At 43.1% G+C, this 21,232-nt stretch overlaps 1 protein-coding gene and 1 long non-coding RNA gene across 2 annotated transcripts in view; one reads left to right on the forward strand and one right to left on the reverse strand.

Annotated features, from left to right (window-relative positions):
- Positions 1 to 21,232, forward strand: part of ARHGAP29 (Rho GTPase activating protein 29) — a 115,195-nt gene that overhangs the window by 30,791 nt on the left and 63,172 nt on the right. The window lies entirely within an intron of this gene.
- On the reverse strand, positions 1,929 to 18,013 carry LOC308586935. The gene is made up of 3 exons (XR_014008149.1): positions 17,879 to 18,013; positions 11,724 to 11,787; positions 1,929 to 2,648 (listed from the first exon to the last, which is right to left on the reverse strand). It is a non-coding gene; the product is annotated as an uncharacterized lncRNA (long non-coding RNA).

The raw sequence follows: 21,232 nt of genomic DNA on the forward strand, positions 1-21,232 counted from the left end.
AAGTCGCATATTTCACCTCTTTCCCTGTTATCAGTTCTGATCTCTCATTATGGGTTGTCCTGAAACTATTACTGTGAGCATTCACTAAAGGGAGCGCTTTCACGAAGGCACCTTGTACATCATTAGCAGATAAGGGAATTAGCAAAACTGTACGTAAACGTAGGCGTGTATCACTCCCACTGAGACTTGGCAGTGGAAGATTTGGAAAAACAAGGAAAGCATGCTCCACTCCATAGGAGTTGTAATAGCTCACAGGAATGTTGGCAAGCTCATCCAGGTGAAGACAATTAAGGTATCCTAGCAGATCTGGAATGTGCTTGGAGCAACCACTGGCTGGCTATAAGGGAAGGAAGGAATGTGTCCTGGTTTGTCTTTACTAGAGCTTGCATAGAGTCAGTGCAGGCCATCTATTTTCCAGTGCAAAAAAAGGGGGGAAATGGATCTGTTCCCACCTGAACAGTAACCATTTCACCTTCTTCCGACAGAGCTGATAATAGCCACAAACCCCCCTCTTAATCCTAGATTAGTTACATTGTTTTCTGTGGCTATGAAGTGAGAAAATTATCTCCACCAAAATGCCTGCCTGCAAATTCTGTAATTGTTTTTCATTAAACCCAGCAGAGGCCCCCAGGCACCCATATTTCCTCATGGAAAACACTCTTTGAGTGTTACCTGCTCTGCACGCCTCGCTGCCTAATCACAATCCAGGCCCTTGATTTCTAAGCGGTTAGCAACTCAACCACAGCGCATTTCCTGTTATTGGTTACTCTACAAGACTTTACCACCTAGGAACTGTGTTTTTCACCTCTTTTCACTGTAACTGTCTCTATATAAGATAATCAACCGAGTGTTATTAAGGGCAGAGTTTCACATTATAAATCAAACAGTTTTCCCACCCTGCCACAATGCAACACCCACCCACCCTGGGGATTTGCTAGTGGTAGGAAGCAGGTGATTAAGCCTTCCCCTGACCTCTGATTGTCCCTTGCAAAATTGCTGGGCTGAAACTGAGATGTAATACTTCACCACAAAGGTGAGATTTAAACTGTGTGCTGTCTGACCCATATCTATTTCCCTTCGTCACTACATTATCTATATTTTTGGTTTCAGATCCCAGCTGAGGGAATAGGTTTGAAAACAACCTGTGGGTACATTTTGAAGGAAATAATGGATGGATGGACAAAAGGGTTAAGCACCACTTCACCCTATGTTAGCGCTTCATTGGAAATGTTGGGGACAGTACAGTGGTACCTCAGGTTAAGTACTTAATTCGTTCTGGATGTCCGTTCTTAACCTGAAACTGTTCTTAACCTGAAGACCACTTTAGCTAATAGGGCCTCCTGCTGTCGCCACGCCGCCAGAGCACAATTTCTATTCTCATCCTGAAGCAAAGTACTTAACCTGAGGTACTATTTCTGGGTTAGCGGAGTCTGTAACCTGAAACGTACATAACCTGAAGCGTATGTAACCCGAGGTATCACTGTATTCCATGCTTGCTTCACAATGAGTCTCTCTGCCTTTAGTCCCCTAATGAATAAAATGGTAACAAATCATTTAGATAATAACCAGCCTCAACTCTGAAGTGCTTTATAATAATCTATTCAAAAATAATACTTTGATTCCCTCAGGTGGTGGTCAAGATTCCTGTGTAAGCATGTTGTAGACATGCTGCAAGGCTCAAGATCAGCTCAGCAAGTGTCTTGAAAGTGACAAATCGGAATGCCATGCTTTCTAGTCATGGCCAGTTTTTAGAAGAATCTATTTATCACAGGATAATGAAGAGGAGGGAGAGAGACAGGGAAATGGGGTTGTGGTTAAGATGGTGTGAGAAAGGATGCCGAAGTTTGCTGAAAGAGACGGCATGGAGGCAGGGGATTCTCCCCCGGCCTGCTGCGTGTGTGTGTGTGTGTGCGCGCGCGCGCGCAGATGGACATTAGGCATATTTCCCAGCTGAAACATTGGTTGCAGGCCTCTAGTCAAAGTGTGAGCTCCATCACCCATCTACCAGCTGTAGCTGAACAACAACATAAATTAAATGCAATTTGTTAATTATTTGTAAGTATCATATGCACATTGTTGTGTCTTTCTGGCTCACTAAATGTTTTCCATTTTGTTGTTAGGTGTTGAACTTAGTTGTTCTGCCTTGGGCTGTGGAAGTCCCCATATCTCTCTCTCTCTCTCTCTCAGTGAACTTTACCATTGGCTAGACTTCCTCAATTATATACAGGGCTTGACATACTTAACTTCCTAAATTATACGCAGGGCTCAGCAAAATCATATTTTGTTACCAACACATTTTCCCCTTCATCCAAATCAGCTTCATAGATACTGGGACAGCCATATTTAAGTTGATTTCCTTATTAAGGGAAACACATGGGACAAGCAACAAAATGTTTCAGGGCGGAGTGCTTCTCTTCAGGGTGTCCCCCAGCCTGCCATGTCCTTTTCCAGGATATTCAATATCACTCTTCCTCCTCCCAAGTTTCCATTCCCCTCACTCCAACTGTTGTCAGTGTTCCAAGTCCATTGGTTTCATCTTTTCAGTTGATTATTAGCCATAATGCACTTATCCAGTTGGAGTGAATCAAGTTGAGATTGAATTCAGTTGGAGTGAATCAAGCTGAAACCTCCATGAGATAGCCCGACTTCTGTAACAGAAAGAGGAAAAAATGTTTTAGAATAATGAAAGTGCACCTACAGGTTTTTCTTTTTAAAAAAAAAAAAAAATTATTGCATTTTTTCCAGACATAAACAGAAAACAGAAAGAGAAAGAAGAAAAAGAAAAATGTAAAAGAAGATAAAAAAGATCATAACCCTTCAACAGCTTATTCCAACTTTCCATCGAACTTCCCCACATCTCCCGCACAATGCATTCTTAATAATAAATTTATCAGCAAATTGTAACCTTGTTTCATGTGTTTCTTTGGTACTTTCAGTTGCAATTTAAGTTTAAATCCCTTATTGTCCGTTTACTCTAAAAACAAAGCGTATTATCCTTTTTAACATTTAAACTTTGATCCCTTCAATATTGTTTTCCAATTTCATAAATATTGCACTCTCATTGCTGGGGCTAGCATTTCAAATTATGCGTCATTTTATAGTTTATATAACTTATAAAGTTTTTGCAAATAATTCTTAAATTTTTTCCAGTCCTCCTCTATTGCTTCTTCTCCCAGGTCTCGGATTCTGGCAGTCATTTCGGCCAACTCCATATAGTCAATCAGTTGCGTTTGCCACTCTTCCAGCGTGGGTAAATCTTGAGTCTTCCAATATTTGGCGATCAGAATTCTTGCTGCAGTGGTAGCATACATAAAAAACGTTCTATCCTTCTTTAAAACCTTTTGGCCGACAATACCCAAGAGGAAGGCTTCCGGTTTTTTAGGGAAGGTGTACTTAAGCACCTTTTTTAACTCGTTATAGATCATTTCCCAGAAGACCTTCACTCTTGGGCAAGTCCACCAAAGGTGAAAGAATGTTCCTTCAGCCTCCCTGCACTTCCAGCATTTGTTATCAGACAAGTGGTATATCTTAGCAAGCTTGACTGGGGTCATGTACCACCTGTATACCATTTTCATAATGTTTTCTTTCAAGGCATTACATGCCGTAAATTTCATACCGGTGGTCCATAACCTTTCCCAGTCTTCAGACATGATATTGTAACCAATGTCTTGAGCCCACTTTATCATGGCTGATTTCACTGTCTCATCCTGAGTATTCCACTTAAGCAGCAAGTTATACATTCTCGATAAAACCTTGGTCTTTGGTTCTAACAACTCTGTCTCAAGTTTCGATTTTTCCACCTGGAATCCTGTTTTTTTATCCAACTTAACAACCTCGTTAATTTGGGCATAGTGAAACCAATCTTGCACCTTATCTTTTAAGTTTTCAAAGCTCCGCAACCTCCAATTGTCACCAACTTTTTCTATTAGTTCCCAATATTTCGGCCAGCCGGCCTCCATATTGTGTTTTTTCCTCGCCTTAGCCTCCACTGGTGATAACCACCTCGGAGTCTTACTTCCAAGTAAGTCTTTGTATTTCAGCCAGACCATAAAAATTGCTTTCCTGACAATATGGTTTTTGAACATTCCATGTGTTTTGCCTTGCCGTACCACAGATACGCATGCCATCCTAACGAATTGTTAAAACCTTCCAGGTCTAGGACATCTGTATTCTCTCATAAAATCCAATCTTTCAACCAGCAGAAGGCTGCCGCCTCATAGTATAACCTTAAGTCTGGCAGGGCAAACCCCCCTCTTTCTTTTGCGTCAGTTAGTATTTTAAACTTTATTCGGGGCTTTTTGCCCTGCCAGACAAACTTTGAAATATCCCTCTGCCACTTTCCAAAACATTCCACTCTGTCCACGACCTGCAAGGTTTGAAATAGAAACAACATTTTTGGCAAAACATTCATCTTAACAGCAGCAATTCGGCCCAGCAAGGAGAGCTTCAGTCTCGACCATGTTTCCAAATCTTTCTTAACTTCTGACCACAGGTTTTTCTGTCTCTCCTGAAGCCAGAAAAAAAGGCCTAGGTTTGCAGTGCCTAGTGCATATAGGAATAATGGTTTTCCTGTCCTTTTCTTGAGGACCATTCTCTTAAGGCAGATGTGTCCTCTGTTATTTGCTTTGACAGGTTCTAGTTCTGTAGCAGAAAGTTTGGGGCATAGAAAATTTATTGCTTTCCATGGTTCCTCTACACTGGAATGTTGTTCACACTAAAACAAAAACTACAACTCATATAATACTAAGTCATATAGTCAAACCAGTAACTGAAGTTAGAGCAACTCTCCTCTGAGGAAAGATTTGGGACCTTTTAATTTAGAAAAAAGGTGGGGAGAAGATATAAAAAATCATGTATGGTATGGAGAAAATAGATATGAAGAAGTTTCCCCCCTCACAATACTAGAACTTTGGTTCTAGTATTGGACAAGCAATGGACCCATCTCCCAAATATGAGCCATGCACCTATAAGCTCTCCATCTTTCCAGGATTCAATCTCAGTTTATGTAGCCTACTTCTGCATCAATTTACCAGTCCAGGACTTTCCCCCTGACTCAGATGTAATGGAGAAGTAGTGTTGGCTATCATCTCCGCTCTAAAACTCCCAATGACCACTCCTAATGGCTTAGTATGGCTTCATAGCACTGGGGAGAAAGTAGTCATCTTCTTCTTTGGCGATCACTCATAGCCAAGTAAGATTGTCTTCCGTGGTCTTAACAGTGAGTCTGTAAATGACTGTGGAGGCCAATTCTGGATCAACACGTCCTTCCACACTGGGGACATAGAATTCCAGATGGGAGTTGATCATGGTGAGGGTTTGCCAAACGTGCCTCCCTCTTAGCATGTTTCTCCCTTTCGTCCTGAGTTTGAGCATCTTCAAAGTCCATGACACCGTTGGTAAAGGCTGTTCTTCAATTGGAACGCTCACATGGCCAGTGTTTCCCAATTGTCGGTGTATATACCACATTTTATTAGATTTGCCTTGAGAGAGTCTTTAAACCTCTTTTGTTAACCATTAGCATTACACTTTCCATTTTTAAGTTCGGAATAGAGTAGTTGCTTCGGGGAGAAAGTAGTGCCCTGTGGCAGCCCACAGCATAAACACCAGGGGGCTGAAGAGCACTCTCCCAATATTACTTTATTTACCTGACCCTGCAGGTAGGACATTGGTCCAGAAAGATACCATAATCAATGCTATGGTACTCAGCCAAAAGCTGCTGAGATATAGAGAAGAAAGAGCAGCCTGAACCTACACTGACATGGATCCAGATAATCAGTATTATCCAGGAACGTATGCAGCCATTCCTCCAATCACTTTCCTCAGAAAATAATTCTTTATTACCAGACGAGAGTTCTTACAATCCATCGTTACTACCATCACCAGGTTACAGCACTGGTGACTACTAGGTAAGGAGGGCAAAGAGGGAGTGAGAAAGATATTGATCTGTACATATGATTTTTCCTAAGCAGCCTGCTCTTTGGCTTCAGGCTTCTAGTACACTTGCAATGGTGAAGCCCCCTAGCCTACGTCATCCATAGTCAAACATAATTAAAAAGATGCTAAGAAATAAATATAATTGACTGATAGATGTAGGAATGGCTGCGATGAGATGGGAGCTCCCAAACCTTCAGTGATGACTGATTAATAGACGTGTCATAAACCTGAGGTGGAAACTGTTGTATTAGAAGGAATTATATACATTTCCAAAGTATTCATGATAAGATGTTGAAAGACTGGGGAACTTTGCACAATCAAATGCTTGGAGTTTTGCAAAGCAATTTTAGAGCAGCTGTACCAATAGCTAAATTGGAATCATTAGAACGATGCACTCAAGTCTTTAGTGGGTAGGTTTTGCTAGAGGAAAGGTGAGGATCACAAAAAAGGTTTGTTTGGATGACTGAGCTTTGTGGTGAATTGTGGATTAGGGGCCTCACATTCTTGAAATCGTGCAACATCCACTACCATCAGAGGAAATGTTGTTGATAAAAAGGAATGCAGATTTGGGGAATTAGTTTACGCCTCTAAAATGTAAGCAGAAAATCTAATGAAAATAGTTGACGTGTTCTGGAATCAGTATAGCCATCCTTGAGATTTTAGTGGAGAGGGTGGGGAAAATGATTCCTGCCTTCATTAGCAACAAAGCACACTTAACAAAAGGGAGTGTAGCACCATTGAACACCACTCTACTCCACCCTGAACAAAACAGCAAGCAGCCCATTGCTAGGGGGCCTCCAAGAGAAAAGGGATAACAGCCAGCTATATTCATCTCTCGATACCCTAGCCAATGTTAATAGGCCTGGCACTAGGTTTGAGAAGGCGCACTGGGCATGGTGCCTCTGATGGCTCTTTGGTGCCCCTCTGCCTTCCCCAAGCTCATCAAGGAGCGACAGGGTAGCAGTGGAAGGCAACTGTGATGTCTGGCAGTGGTGCTGAAAGCATCACAACTCCTTCTGCCAACACTCTTTCAGCCCAGTGCTGTGAAGAACAAGGCAGCAGCTGCCAGCACCTTCATTATGCCCAATGCCTCTCTGCCTCCCATCCTTGATATAGTGTATTCCAAGGTTTGGGGACCAGAGGCATTGGGGATAATCAGAGCATTTTTTCAGCTGGAACTCATCAGAACTCAGTTCCGGCCCATCTCAGGTGGGCGCCATTGTCATTATAAGAGAACAAGGTGAGTTCTGGCACCTTTTTTTCTAGAAAAAAGCACTGAGGATAATGAAGCTGGTAACAGTGGCAACTATATGCTCTTTACAGTGCTATGCTTCCTGGGTCAGGATGTCACCAGCACTCCATGTATCAGCACACGCTTCAGGTGGTAGACATTTTTGCCTACCTGGGTTCCACCATAGCCAAGAACCTCTCGTCAACGCCGAGCTGGACAAGCTTATTAGCAAGGCTGCTACGGCAATGGCTCACTTCTTCAAAAGAGTATGGGAAAATGTGGTGCACCAACACCAAAATGAAGATCTGCCAAGCTTGTGTGTTGAGCATGATGTTTCATGGAAGAAAGTTGTGGGCAGCTTACAACCACCAGGAGCGACGCCTCAGTGCCTTCCACATGCGCTATATTAGGAAGATTTGGGGCATCACATGGCAGGACAGTGTCTCAAACAAAGATATGCTCTTCTCTTAAGCCTACATTCCCAGCATGTTCACACTCCTGTCTCAGCGACATCTACGCTGGCTTGGCCATGTACACAGAATGGAAGATGTCAGGATCCCCAGGGACGTGCTCTACAGGGAGCTGGCTTCAGTCACTGGCAAACCAACTCTGTGTTACAAAGATGTCTGCAAACGTGACATGAAGGCTGGCAACATCAACCCCCACCATCTGGGAATCACTTGCTGACAACTGCAGTGCCTGGAGACAGACAGACAGACAGACAGGTTGTGCATTCATACCATGACTGCTGGGAGGAGTGCAAAGAGAAGGAACAGCATGGTGCAGCTGCAGCTGCACAACCAGCCGCCTTCATCTGTCCTAGCTTCAACAAAACATGTCTCTCCTGCATCGGTCCCTACAGCCACAGCAGGTGCTGTAACCTTCCAACAGTTTGACTTCACCTCCAAAGGCACACTCCTCCATTGTTAACTGAGACAGATAGATGCCCAACAACAACAACAACAACAACATGGTTAAAAATAAAAGAGGCTGGTGTTAGCCAGAGTGGAGCATTTGCCCACCAAGCTTACAATGGGCCTATTAGCCCCAGTCATGGCCACATGTGCTGATTTATGCACAATGCTGATTATGCATATTTGCATACCAAGCAAGGTTTTTCAAAAAGAAAGGAAGTAGTGAGACAGTCAGGGGGCAGAAAGTACAAAGCAATGCTGCCTTTTGAGATACTCCCAGTATCACTTCCAGGACATTACATGAGAGAAAGAAGATTAAAAATAAAATTGCTCATGCATTAGTAGACAGAAGGGTGCTGCTTTTCCCCATTGGCAAAACATCACAGATTAAGTCCTCTGAAAGCAAAACATCCCTATAGCTACCTCAAGGTAGCTGGATCCAACTCAACAAATGTTGCCATTTTTGTGCCATAAAATTATCACCTGGAAAGGCTTGTACATGAGATCTCAGAAAGCTCCACACATAGTCTTATCCCAAGAAAATATATGTTGTGTGATTACACCTTCAGTACCACTAATGCAGGGGTGGAGCACCATTGGCCCTCTAGATGTTACTCAATTACAAATCTTATCAGCCCCAGCGAGCATGGCTAATGGCCAGGGAGGATGGAAATTGTAGTTCAGCAGCACCTGGAGGGACAAATGTTCCCCACCCCTGCACGAAGATCTCGTGCCAACTTCACATACTGTTGGTTATATATGGGCTCACTCACGTCATCTCTTTTCTTGCCTTAGTATCGTTAACCCCGATGCAATCTTATATCTGCGGTGACTGTGGTTCCTTCTCCCTTTTAGCTAATACATTTTGTTTATCCTGGTTTGTGTTCCTCAGGATTGTTGCAGCTGAAAGCACATGCATACAGTGGCTTATCATTACATATTTATTTATATACAAATCTGTGCTCTCTCCGCAAACTGCTCAAAGGAACATAGGATGTTCCCTTATACTAAATCAGACCATTGGTCCATCTAGTTCAGGATTAACTGGTACAGTAGAAGCTCTCCAGGTTTCCAGGTAGCCCCAATTTTTTTGTTGGAAAGAGAACCTCCATCACAAATATTGTGCGCATAAGACCATTCAGCAGTCACAGAAAACATATAATTATTGTGGAGATAAACCAAGTTAAGTAACTGAGGCTTAGAAGTCCCACAGGCTGGGTAGAAGGACTATTGCAGAGAGAGAAGAATGAGCATTCTGCAAAACAGCTACAATTTCTGCTGAGAGCTTTCAGGTTAAAAAAAAAAATCTCTTCTTTTGACCACAACAAGCCTTCACAATCAGTGCTGCTGCAATGATACCCTTTCAACTCTACTTGGCTGAACATTCTCTCCAAGTAAAAAAAAATATATTAAAAAGCTGATTGGTGCCCTGATGTGCGGGTGCGACACAAATTAATGATAGCATTGTAATGCCTCCTGGCAAAAGTAATCTAGATTCCTGTTTGCTAATGGAAACTCGCAGGAAGCAAATTGAGTCATTGATGTCTCAACAAAATTGTTAGCCCATTGTTTGACAGCAGAAACAAATGCACATTTTTGTTGTGTACGGCTTTCTGTTGTTGTTGTTGCTGCTGCTGCTGCTGTTAATTTTAAAACTCATTCTGTTCATCTTGATGTAGGATATACATAGAAGGTGAACACTGCAGTCAAATATAAAGCAAATATCCATAAAACCAGCAGCAGTTAGAAAAATGTTTTGGAGGAACACTGGACAAATCCTGAAATGCAGCATATTCTGCCACTTACATGAAGGATAAAGAATGCCACTAGGGTGGAATGGGAGCACTGAAGCCTTAGCATTTTAGAAGTTGTCAAGTACTTAAGAACCAGAGAACAGAAGCATCACATTATGTCAGCTGTTACTCTTTCCCTAATCAGTGAATATTAATCTTGAAGAAAAGGGATCACCGAGAAACAGAGTGTATTAAAAGCAGGATGTGTTCTCTGGCATTATATAATTTTCCCTGGGATTTTTATTTTTACCCTGTTGACAGACAGTGTAACAACTTTTTGAATCCAGTAAAAAAATAAAAGACAATCAACCCACAGCTTCTACAGTGCAAAGAGTGGTGATGCAAGCTGTGGGGATATAATGACTCCTTGTGATAACATTCCACAATAATCTTAAGACCAACACAAATATTTCTCAGTTACGCTGTGCTCTGCTGAATTCCTGCCCTCTGTTCAACAGGAAGAGGAGCGAGGATACACAGCGAAGGGTTCCCAAACCCCACTACTTTTGGGAGGATCTGCTGCCAAAGACAATTTTCTGTAGAACTACTGTATAATAAATCTCAAATCCTACCCAGAAGCTAAGATTTCTATATGTCTGAGGCTGCAATCCATGTATTTATTCTTAAAATGTCTTAAGCAGAAGTTTCCAGGGTGGTATACAAAAGTGTGTGTGAAACTATTCACATAACTTATGAATACTACATGCCGACAATAAGCAGCACAATAAAAACATAACTCTAAGGAGCAGAGGAGGCAGTTTTAATTACCGTATTTTTCGCTCTATAAGACGCACCAGACCACAAGACCACAAGTTTTTGGAGGAGGAAAACAAGGGGAAAAAATATTCTGAATCTCAGAAGCCAGAACAGCAAGAGGGATCGCTACGCAGTGAAAAAGCAGCAATCCCTCTTGCTGTTCTGGCTTCTGGGATAGCTGTGCAGCCTGTATTCGCTCCATAAGATGCACACACATTTCCCCTTACTTTTTAGGAGGGGAAAAGTGAGTCTTATAGAGCAAAAAATACGGTAAGATACCATCTCAAATGCCTGAACAAGTAGGAAGATATTTGCCTGGTGATGTTAAAAAGCACCAGACAGGTCGTCTTCGGGAGGGCATTCCGAAGTTGGGACACAGAAAAGGCCCTCTCTCTTTTGTGACTGCAAAATGTATCTCTGTTAAGAGCCTTTGGTGCATAGCGGTTAGAGTGTTGGACTAGGACATGGGAGACCAGAGTTCAAATCAACCTTGAAGCACAGTAGATGGCCGCAGATCATTTCCTGTATTGCAGCCCAATTCACAGGACTGTTGTGAATTGGGGGTGGGGAGAGCCAGATACATTACCTTCAACTTCTTGGAGGAAAGGTGGGATATAAACAGAAGAAGAAAAAATTTGGAGAGAGAAAGGCCTCTGCAGAAGACCTTAAGACACGGTGATATAAGGAGAGGTATTTCTTCAGTCCCAAGCACCTTAAATTGGGCTCAGAAGCAAATGAAATTCAAACAGGTATAATATGAGCAATGCTGGATATACCAGTCAAAATTCTGACAGCTAAGCAAGCGCTGCACTAACTGAAGCTTCCAGGGCATCTTACAAGCAGTCCCAGGTATATAACACATCGAAGAAAGTATGAATCACCATAGCAAGGCTATCTCTGTCCAGGAATAATTGCAGCTGGCAAACCAGCTGAAGCTCCTTCAAAGGCACTCTGAGGCACCCAAGACATTTGGTGCCTGAGTGACAATGCTGGATCTTCCAAAACTTTGTACCTGTGCTCTTTTGGGGGAAGTACAACCCCATGGGGAACTGGTTGGACACCCGTTTCAGTCCCACACGAGAACTACCAGCTCACCATGCCTCTGACTTCTCAGGATCTCACTTCAGTGCACTGGCAGTCATCCAAGCGGGCAGTTGTTCTGCGAAGAAAAATTATGAGGGTTTTTGTTTGGTTTCAGAGATCAAAATGTAGGCAGGCTGACATGAAAGCTAATCACTCATTTAGTTTACATTCCTTAGTGGGGCAAGTGTTGGGGAGGGGGACATGGAATGAAATGCTTTATCAAGGGAAATACTTCACCCAGCATGCCATCCATTTTATGGAATTCAGTACATCAAGGGGAATGATAAAAACTCTGGACATTTTGGGTTATAAGCTGAAGTCGGGTGACTTTATGACTAATTACCACATTTTTAGATATATAAAAATCGGGGTTCCTTTACTTACTTTAGGGCGTATACAGAACACCTTGTAATAAGGAAGGTTTGAAAGTTGCACTAAGTGAACCGGGCATCGGCAAACTTGGCCCTCCAGATGTTTTGGGACTACAACTCCCATCATCCCTAGCTAACAGGACCAGTATTCAGGGGTGATGGGAGCTGTAGTCCCAAAACATCTGGAGGGCCGAGTTTGCCTGTGCCTGAAATGAACCAAGTCCTTCCTTGTAGAGTTAGATTTTCCTTTGCACGTGCTCTAAGCGGTAGCCCTCCTTTCCAATTTATTCCTAAAGGGAAATTGATTTCTTCCCCACTCAAAGGCAGTGCATTTCACCTCTACTGGGTTTTCCGGAGTCTTTAATAGTGACAATACAGGTAGAAATTCAGCTGGTAAAGCTTTTAGTCAGAACACCTCTTTATTCATGGGAAAGCATCATGCGCTGAAATTCTGCCTGCCATGCAACTGCTAAAGGACAAGTGTTCTGTCAGAAAAATAAGTGAAGGTTTAAAGCTACTGTGGTCTATTGCCAGCTTTCAGCTTTGAAGCCAGAAAACATCTTTTTAGAATCTCTGTATGTCACCAGTTTCCTCAAAGGTACAACCATTTGGTTCGAAGTGATGTCCATGCTCCTTCTTTGAATCTAGGACAGCAGCTGTCATGAGCCTCCAGTTTTTGCTCTCCCTAAGGACCTGGGATAGCTCAGCTGGTAGAGCAAGAGGTGCTTAATCTCGGGGTCCTGGGTTCAAGCCCCACATTGGGCAAAAGATTCCTGCATTGCAGGGGGTCGGACCAGATGACCCTTGCGGTCCCTTCCAACTCTTTGAAATGCTGGACTCCAGTTCCCATAAGCCTCAGCACACAGGACCAATAGTCAGGGGTGAAAGAAACTAGTCCAGCAACATCTGGAGGGACACTGGTTCCCCAACCCTGCCCTAAGTCCCTCCAAGAGGCCTGTGTGATATTTCAATTGTGGCTGCAGTCCTGTACTCAGGCTCCCTAAATGTCATTGAAGGTAATGAGAGTTAAATGGTCTTTCTGTGTGTAGAATTCTATTCTTATTGTTATTATATTATTTACGCCATTTTCTCCAAGGAACTCAATATGGTGTGCATTGTTCTCCCCCTTTTCATTTCATCTCCACAAAAAACTCTGTGTTAGGTTAGGCTGAGAGGCAGTGGCTTGACCAAAGATCACCCAGTGAGCTTCACGGCTGAGTGGCGATTTGAACCCTTGTCTCCCAGGCCCAACACTCTAACCACTACACAGCACTGGCTTGTAGACCAGATCTCTACTGAAACATTCATTTAAAAAAAAACAACAAACAACTATTGGTACATAAACCTTGCTTATGTGTGACTGGACCTAAAAGCTCTTCTGCCTTCATGGAAATGCTTGGATGAATATCACCCCCCCCCCCGAGGAACTAATGTCCCTTCTGAAACTTAGGTAACTAACTTTCTGCATGACAAAAGTGCTATATAGGAGACCCACAAGTGCATAGACATACTCTTGAGTACATCACAGAAACTTCCTACATTTGATCAAAGATGGGCTTTTTCCCCTGATGTCTGAAATATTAACATGCTAGTCTGCTCCTTAGTTACTGTTCTATTTGTGCCTGTTGCAGCATAATATTGAGCGCTGGCAAAGAATGTGCAGCTGAACGCCAAACAAAATAGTTGAGATTGGCATAAAAAACAAGACTTCTTGCTGCATGTTTTGTCCTGACCTCCCCCACCCTTCTCCTGAGAACCAGTTTTTTTCCTTTCGTGTAAAAGCGGGAGGGGGGCAACAGAGTGAGCAGAGAGGGGAGGATTTGCCTTTCGGCTTGTCCCATGTTTGTAGATTGATGTTCACTCCAGCATAGTGCAGGTGCAGGGAAAGTACACAGCCTCCAAACAATTTTGTTTTGTTTTGAAATGCACAAAATAGAGGGGCAGTGTTGTGGCTTGCTTTCTGTATTTTGTTTTTGCTTAAATGGGACAGGCTGGTTGCTTCGGTGATAATTACATGGAAAAATAAAAGAACATCCTTTAAAAAGCGGCATAATTCACTGGGAGGTTCTCCTGCACATGCCCCATTGAAATCAATAACAGCTGTACAGGAACCTTATCCTGCCCATGTCAGTAGGGAAGCCGTTTCTGGTTAGAATTTTGCATGCACTAATGCTGCAAGAGCAGATGAAGCTCCCGTTCAATGCCCTGTGCTAATATGCATCGTTAACATTTTCTGCTAACAGAGGCCCATTGCTTAGATGGACTTGGAATCCCTTATCTGCTTTTGTGGAATGCAAAAACATATGAAAACCTAAGCACACACAACAGAGCACGATGCCTGTTCGGATCCGTTCCTCCGAAGAGATTTATGGACCTCTCATCTTTTAAAAAACCTTTTTGGAACAAACTGGCTGGATGTGTTACAAACACATGTGGATGGGGGAAAATTCAACTGGGTGCAATTTCATTATCCAGAAATAAATATTAAGAATGTAAGAGGAGACCTGCTGAATGAATCAGACCACAAGACTATCTAGTCCAGCTTGCTGCCTCCACAATAGCCAAGTAGAAGGCTTTTTGGAGGCCACAAGCAGGACATGAGTGTAACAACAGCACTCTCTCTGCCTGTGATTATCAGCATGCTGCCTCTGAATCTGGGGAGTCCGTATAACTGTAGGAGGCGTAGATCAGTCCGTCTGGACTGGGGACCATAAGTTATGAAATAAAGGTGATTTCCCTTGAACTCTATTTGTCTGTTGTTTATCAGAACACCCCTGCTTACTTCATAACTAGTGCCTGATAGACTTATTACGTGTTAAAGCTACCTAACCAAGTGGTCGTTGCCACCCTATTCTGGCAGCAAATTCCATCAATGAATTATGGGTGTGAAAAAGTACTTTCCTCTAATCAAGTGAAATTCCAGATGAAATGAAGGTTTTTAGAAAAGGATAAAAGTATAGAATTGTATTAAAAACATATACAATTATTTTGGGTTTGGGAAACATGAACTGAAATCTGGAAAATTTGCCCCTATCAGTAACTACTTTTCTAAAACAATTTTACTAAGCTGTTACCTAAGGGAACAAGTATTGGGAGTGGGTTGCAGCAATTAAAGCCCAGAAGGCTAAACAGTTGTTTAGTGGAAGCAGGAAGAGAAAAATATGTATATGCATCTACAATTCTACATAGTGGCAGTGGTTAAGTTAAGAAGAAAGAAGAGTTGGTTTAGTTAGTTGGTTTGCTTGCCTCTCTCCCTTCTCATGGGGCTGGCTGCATGCCTTCAGGCCATGCCATCACAGAGAGCATTGACTTATTTTACACAGTTCGTGGTTGAACTGTTATCAGTGGCGTAGCATGGGGGGTGCAGGGGGGGTCAGCCGCACCGGGCGCAACATCTGGGGGGGCGCTCGCACTCTCAGCTCTCTGCCCCTACCTGGCTCACTCACTCTCTCTCACTGCAGTGCTGGCTGTGCGAATCCGATCCAAGCCGCTGGGTCGCCGCCCACTGTGGAGGGGGTGGGTGCCAGGCGTGCGGTGCGGAGAGAGAGCGAGGGACTATCTGGGGGAGGGACAGTGCAGCGGCCGCCCAGCGCAGCGCTGAGAGCGGGAGAGAACCACACCAGACCAGACCAGGCAGCAGCAAGAAGAAGCTGGCAGCGGCGGCAGGTTAGGGGTTAGGGGGCGCAAATTACTTGCCTTGCCCCGGGTTAGGGGGCGCAAATTACTTGTCTTGCCCCGGGTTAGGGGGCGCAAATTACTTTCCTTGCCCTGGGTGCTGACAACCCACGCTACGCCACTGACTGTTATTACCAGAACCAGTAGAGTGGGCTGCATGATAGCTGAATATGAAAAAGGACTAGATAAATTCAAATAGAGGGATGAATAACTATTAGAAAGTTATAAAGATCCATCCTAGTGCATGAACGTTGTGAGATATTCATAGCTGCTTCTGCTGCACTCTTTTCTATCTCTTCCTCTAAACCTCTATTACAGGCATGGCCAAACTTGGCCCTCCAGCTGTTTGGGGACTACAATTCCCATCATCCCTGAGCACTGGTCCTGTTAGTTAGTGGTGATGGGAGTTGTAGTCTCAAAACAGCCGGAGGGCCAAGTTTGGCCATGCCTGCTCTATTACAACATACCTGCACTGTTCAGCTCCCACCCTTCCACCTCATATCATTGGCTGGAAGGGCAGGCACAGGGTGATGATGTCATATCACAAGTTGCATAGTTGTTAAGCTTTGCAGACTCAGGACCCGCCTTTAGCTCAGCTATGCATCTGGGGACCCACTTCCTATTTTCTTGCTGTGTATTTGTATGGTTGTCGTGCTGCTGCCGTCACCCACCTTAGGTCATTCTGTCATCTGGTAGCAGATCCCAACCCACCTGCTGGTATAGTGGACTTGTAAGGGCAGAGGACAAATAAAGGCAGAAAATCAGGAAGCTGAGGACCTTATGACATTTCTGTAGTGATTTGGTGAATTCCTTTTAGCTCCACCTTGAAATTTCTCAAATACCATGTGCAGCTTTTAGCTACATTTCTGCTTCCCTACTTAGCCTCTTGTTTACTTAAGTGCCCCGACTGAAAGCTTTGCATAAAGTTCCTCATGTATCCAGATACATTCGTGGTCAAAAAGTCAGATCCAAATGGAATATTTATGAAATCCAGTAGGGCTGTTAGCACATGCCTGAAAAACTGGCAGAAATTCATAGTATTGTATGATGAAAGTTTTGCTGGATAAAGGGCGATGAGGAATATTTTTCTGTCATTCATGTGGTGGATAGATGAGCAGCGGATTCACTTGGGCAATTATACTAACCAAAACACAGTTGGTAAGGGCATAGCTCTTGTTTCATGCCTTTCCCTTACCTCTGAAACATTGATCTTAAAAAGTAAACTTTGCAACAGGGACAAAACATCCTGGAACATGGAGGAATCTGGAGATCAGATACTACAATTGCTGCTGAAGCCATTAGTTGTGCAAGCTCAGTTTCACAAGGATAGGGAATCAGAGGATCCTAAAACAGAACATAGCAACATAGGAAGCTGCCTTATATTGAGTCAGACCAGGGTTTCCCAAACTTGGGCCTTGAGCTGTTGTTGGACTACAATTCCCATCAGTCCATAGCTAGCAAGACCAGTGGTCAGGAATGACAGGAATTGTAATCCAAAACCAGCTAGAGACCCAAGTTTGGGAAACTCTGAATCAGACCATCTACCTTAGCATTGTCTATATCAACTGGCAGAAGCTCTCCAGGGTTACAGGCAGGAAACTATTCTATCTCTGCCTGGAGACGGCAGAGATTGAACCTGGGACCCTCTGCAATGCAAACCATGTGCTCTACCACTGACCATGGACCACACATGGAATTATTTTACATTTGTTTACTCTCACTTCATTTTGGCATTTATAGCACCAATCCATCGAAGGAACCAATTTATTTTTAATCTTTCTGCATTTGGTGCCTTTATTCGTTCTTCCTCTAGATTTACTATTGACAGAATTGATAGCTTGAAACTCTGCAATGGGTTTATATATTTACAAAAGCTTTATTTTTAATTTAATGTTTTTATTGCCTTTTTTTTTTTGAGAATACAAACAACATTTGGTTTAAGAAATAACGCACAACGAAGTGGTGCACAAAGAGCATTCTCAATACAAACACAGTGTTACATACCAAAATGTAACACGGTTGCAGGTACCTGCATCCCTGGGAAGCCAGCCTAGTTTTTGGGAAAGGGGCAGGCGTTTGTTCACATAATGAAAAGAAACAAAGTCAAAGCGAAGTTACTGCCTTTTGATATGCCTCCCACAACCCTTCAATGTTGAGTCAGTTGTTCTGACAGTCCCAATTTTATTCATCCAACTATTTCAACAGGGCAGGACTGGGACTTTCCAATGGTTCGTTATTTCTGTGCATGCAGCTGCTAACAACAAGGCAATCATATTTTTTATCCATTACTCCCCCAAATTCTTTAATTTAGCGAAGAGGTACAGAGGAAAGAAAAAATGATGGATTAACTACTAAACGTTAACCTGTTGACCCTAGAGCTTATTCTAGGGTCAACTATGGTTAAAATCAGCTTATACTTATTGGTTACTATGGGTTGTGAAATACAGTATTTTTTTGCTGCTAGTAAGACAGTAACCATATTACTAAGTCAAACTCAGAGAAGACCCATTGAAACCAATGATCATTACTAATTTGGTTTTAATGAGTATGATTAGTCAGATATAGAAATAATCCACATTCTAACCTGCATTAGTTTTCGTTCTTTAACTACTAATAAATGTGCAAGGCTCATACAGGAATGTGGCGCTAGGTTTCAAGACCAATGAGCATAGCCTTACGGAATAATGGCACATTTTGAAACTTGTGCTTTGCCTTGATTCTGAAGGCTGCAAAAGACTGCATTTTTTTCTGGAAGCTGTATGCAGCTCTCTTTGCAACAGTACACCACTGTTGTTTGTTAAGGAGGACAAAGTCTAGGGATGTCCTTGGCCTTATGGGTAAAATGAGTAACAGTTCAATGCCTTGATTTTGCAATGTTCTGCTTTACCCAGGAACTATACATATTTCTTGAAATTACAAGTAAAGCAGATCACTGCAGAAGGGAGGGGAGGGGGCTTATAATGTCCGGCATATACTCAAGGGTAGCAAACACAAGTATTTTACTACCTTTTAGGCAGTCAGCCCCACTGGTTTTAGTGCTGCTTATTCCCCGGGGGGGGGGGGAGGTGCTTAGGATTGCAAACCAAAGCAACTTGCTTGAAAGCATTTCCCACTAAAATCCATTGGAGGTTACTTCCACTTAATTGGCTGGACCCAGACTTAGTCATGTTTAGAGTAAAACCATTGAAATCAGTAGGAATTCAGGTAGTTGTGGCTAACCCAATTCCCATGGATTTCAGTGGGTCTGCTCAAAGCATGATATGTCCAAAACTTTACAATTTCAGAATTCTGGAAGATGCATGGGGAGTCGCTGACCAAATACAAACCCACCCACAATCTTACGCTCGCTATGGCTCCAATAGCAGAAAAGCTTACTGATATTTTAAGGTATTTTGAAGCATCTTGTATAATAATTAATAGTAATATATGATAATATTTCATAGATCCACAAATGTTTTAGACTTTAGAGTACCTTAACCCTGATGCTCATCTCTTTAATGCATTTTTAATGCTCTTTAATGGGACCGCCTCTCCTGGTATGTCCCACAGAGGAACTTACGGTCTTCAAACAAAAACATCCTGAAGGTCCCAGGCCACAGAGAGGCTAGGCTGGCCTCAACTAGAGCCAGGGCTTTTTCGGCTGTGGCTCCGATCTGGTGGAACACTCTGTCACAAGAGACCAGGGCCCTGCGGGACTTGACATCTTTCCGCAGGGCCTGCAAGACAGAGCTGTTCCACCAGGCCTTTGGCCAGGGCACAGCATGACTCCCTCCTTTGGCAATCTTCACAGAACTTTAGCCTAATGGTTGCCATCAATTTGAGTTGAATTAATTTTAATGAAATGATTTTAGAATGTTGTATTATTTTATTTTTGTTAGCCGCCCTGAGCCCGGCTTCGGCTGGGGAGGGCGGGATATAAATAAATATTATTATTATTATTATTATTATTATTATTTCCTTTTTTTTAAGGTACACTATTTTAAACCATTCTGTATAATGATACCACATGGCATTTGATAGATCCTGCAGTGCCATAGAGTGCCTTTACTTTTTCAGCTGGAAAGAACCTACTGTTCAGCCCTCAGATGCCTTTCTGACTCTTCTAAAGGTTATGAGAGCATGTGTTTCCAGTAGGCCTTGGCTAAAAAGAAGCAAGTTTTCAAGAAGGCTTGTTTCAAGCAAGACTAACTGTGGAGCAATCCTCACCCATCCATCCTCCAGCGATGCGTGACCAGCATAGCCAACAAATGCTGATGTAATAGCCCCCAAAGTACAAACACTCTCTTTTATTGTTGTTAAACAGGCCCACTATTCACTGCTTAGGTGGTCAGCTTGTTCCAACCTTTGACCTTTTACCAAAGACCCATTCCATTCAACTCACACTTTCCCCCTGCATGCCTTTGCCCTCTGTCACTGACTTCTGCATTTCGGATTGCTGTATGGGGCTAGTATTTCATGGGCATCTCAGAAAAACTGGGCTTACAGATGAACTACTGTGTGCTTAAGATATGGCTGGATGCAAGCAATCATCTGGCTGACAAGAGGGCCCAGCTACAGCTGAACTCTTGAGCAGGGAAACGAGTGTCTTTAATTAAAGCTCACCTAGTGGAGCATATTGCTTAGCCACAGCATGAAAAGAAAATGAACGAGTGAGAAATATGTTAGAAGCAGACTGAAAGCAATAGGAAAAGGTTTGAGCAAATGGCAGGTTTTGTCTTTGTTCTGCTGAGAAGTTAAAGCAAATTGTTGTCTGATACAGCAAAGCTGAAGGGGGTAAAGATTCCCCTCATGTCTCTAGCTATGCTCAGGGTGAAGAATTACAGATTCTTGAGAGAAGACCAGGATCTTAAAAGGTATGGGTTGGTCATGGTTCAGCTTTAAGTGGAGGGAGCAAAGGCCAAAGAAGACCTACCAAAGCAACCATACATGCTTTAAAATTAGGTGTTATGTACCACAATCATTGGTGCACCCACAGCAGGGTTAGCCAATCATACCCTAAGCCATCCATATGTTATTGAACCCCACCTCCCACTTTCCCAGATTTTTACTGGCTGCCAGTTGCTACCTTTGGTCAGGCAAAATAGGGGACTGGGGGCCCCCCTAAAAATTACTTTACCTAGTGCAAAAATGACTTCAGAGCAACCCATTACAATGGCACACAGGGTTTGCAGTGGTTTATTTAATAAAAAAGAACAAAAGCACTATGATTTACAGCTGCTAGAAAAATATTGCACATTGCATATATAGCTGGGACTCGCTCTCTGAGTCCGACCAACCCCCACCCCCTCTGCCCACGCAAAAGCTCTCTCTCCTGTACCGGACCCCACAAGAGGCCCCTACAAGCCCCCTCTTTTGGTCTCCGACCTATCGGCCACCCCCCTGCCTGCAGAAAACCTGAGACCACTATAGCAGGCCCATGCACTGCAAACTCCCTCACTCTCCATGACCCACCCTCTGCCCGCACAGTTTTGAGGA

The sequence above is a fragment of the Podarcis bocagei genome, assembly GCF_964188305.1.
Source record: "Podarcis bocagei genome assembly, chromosome: 5".
Classification (NCBI taxonomy): Eukaryota; Metazoa; Chordata; class Lepidosauria; order Squamata; family Lacertidae; genus Podarcis; species Podarcis bocagei.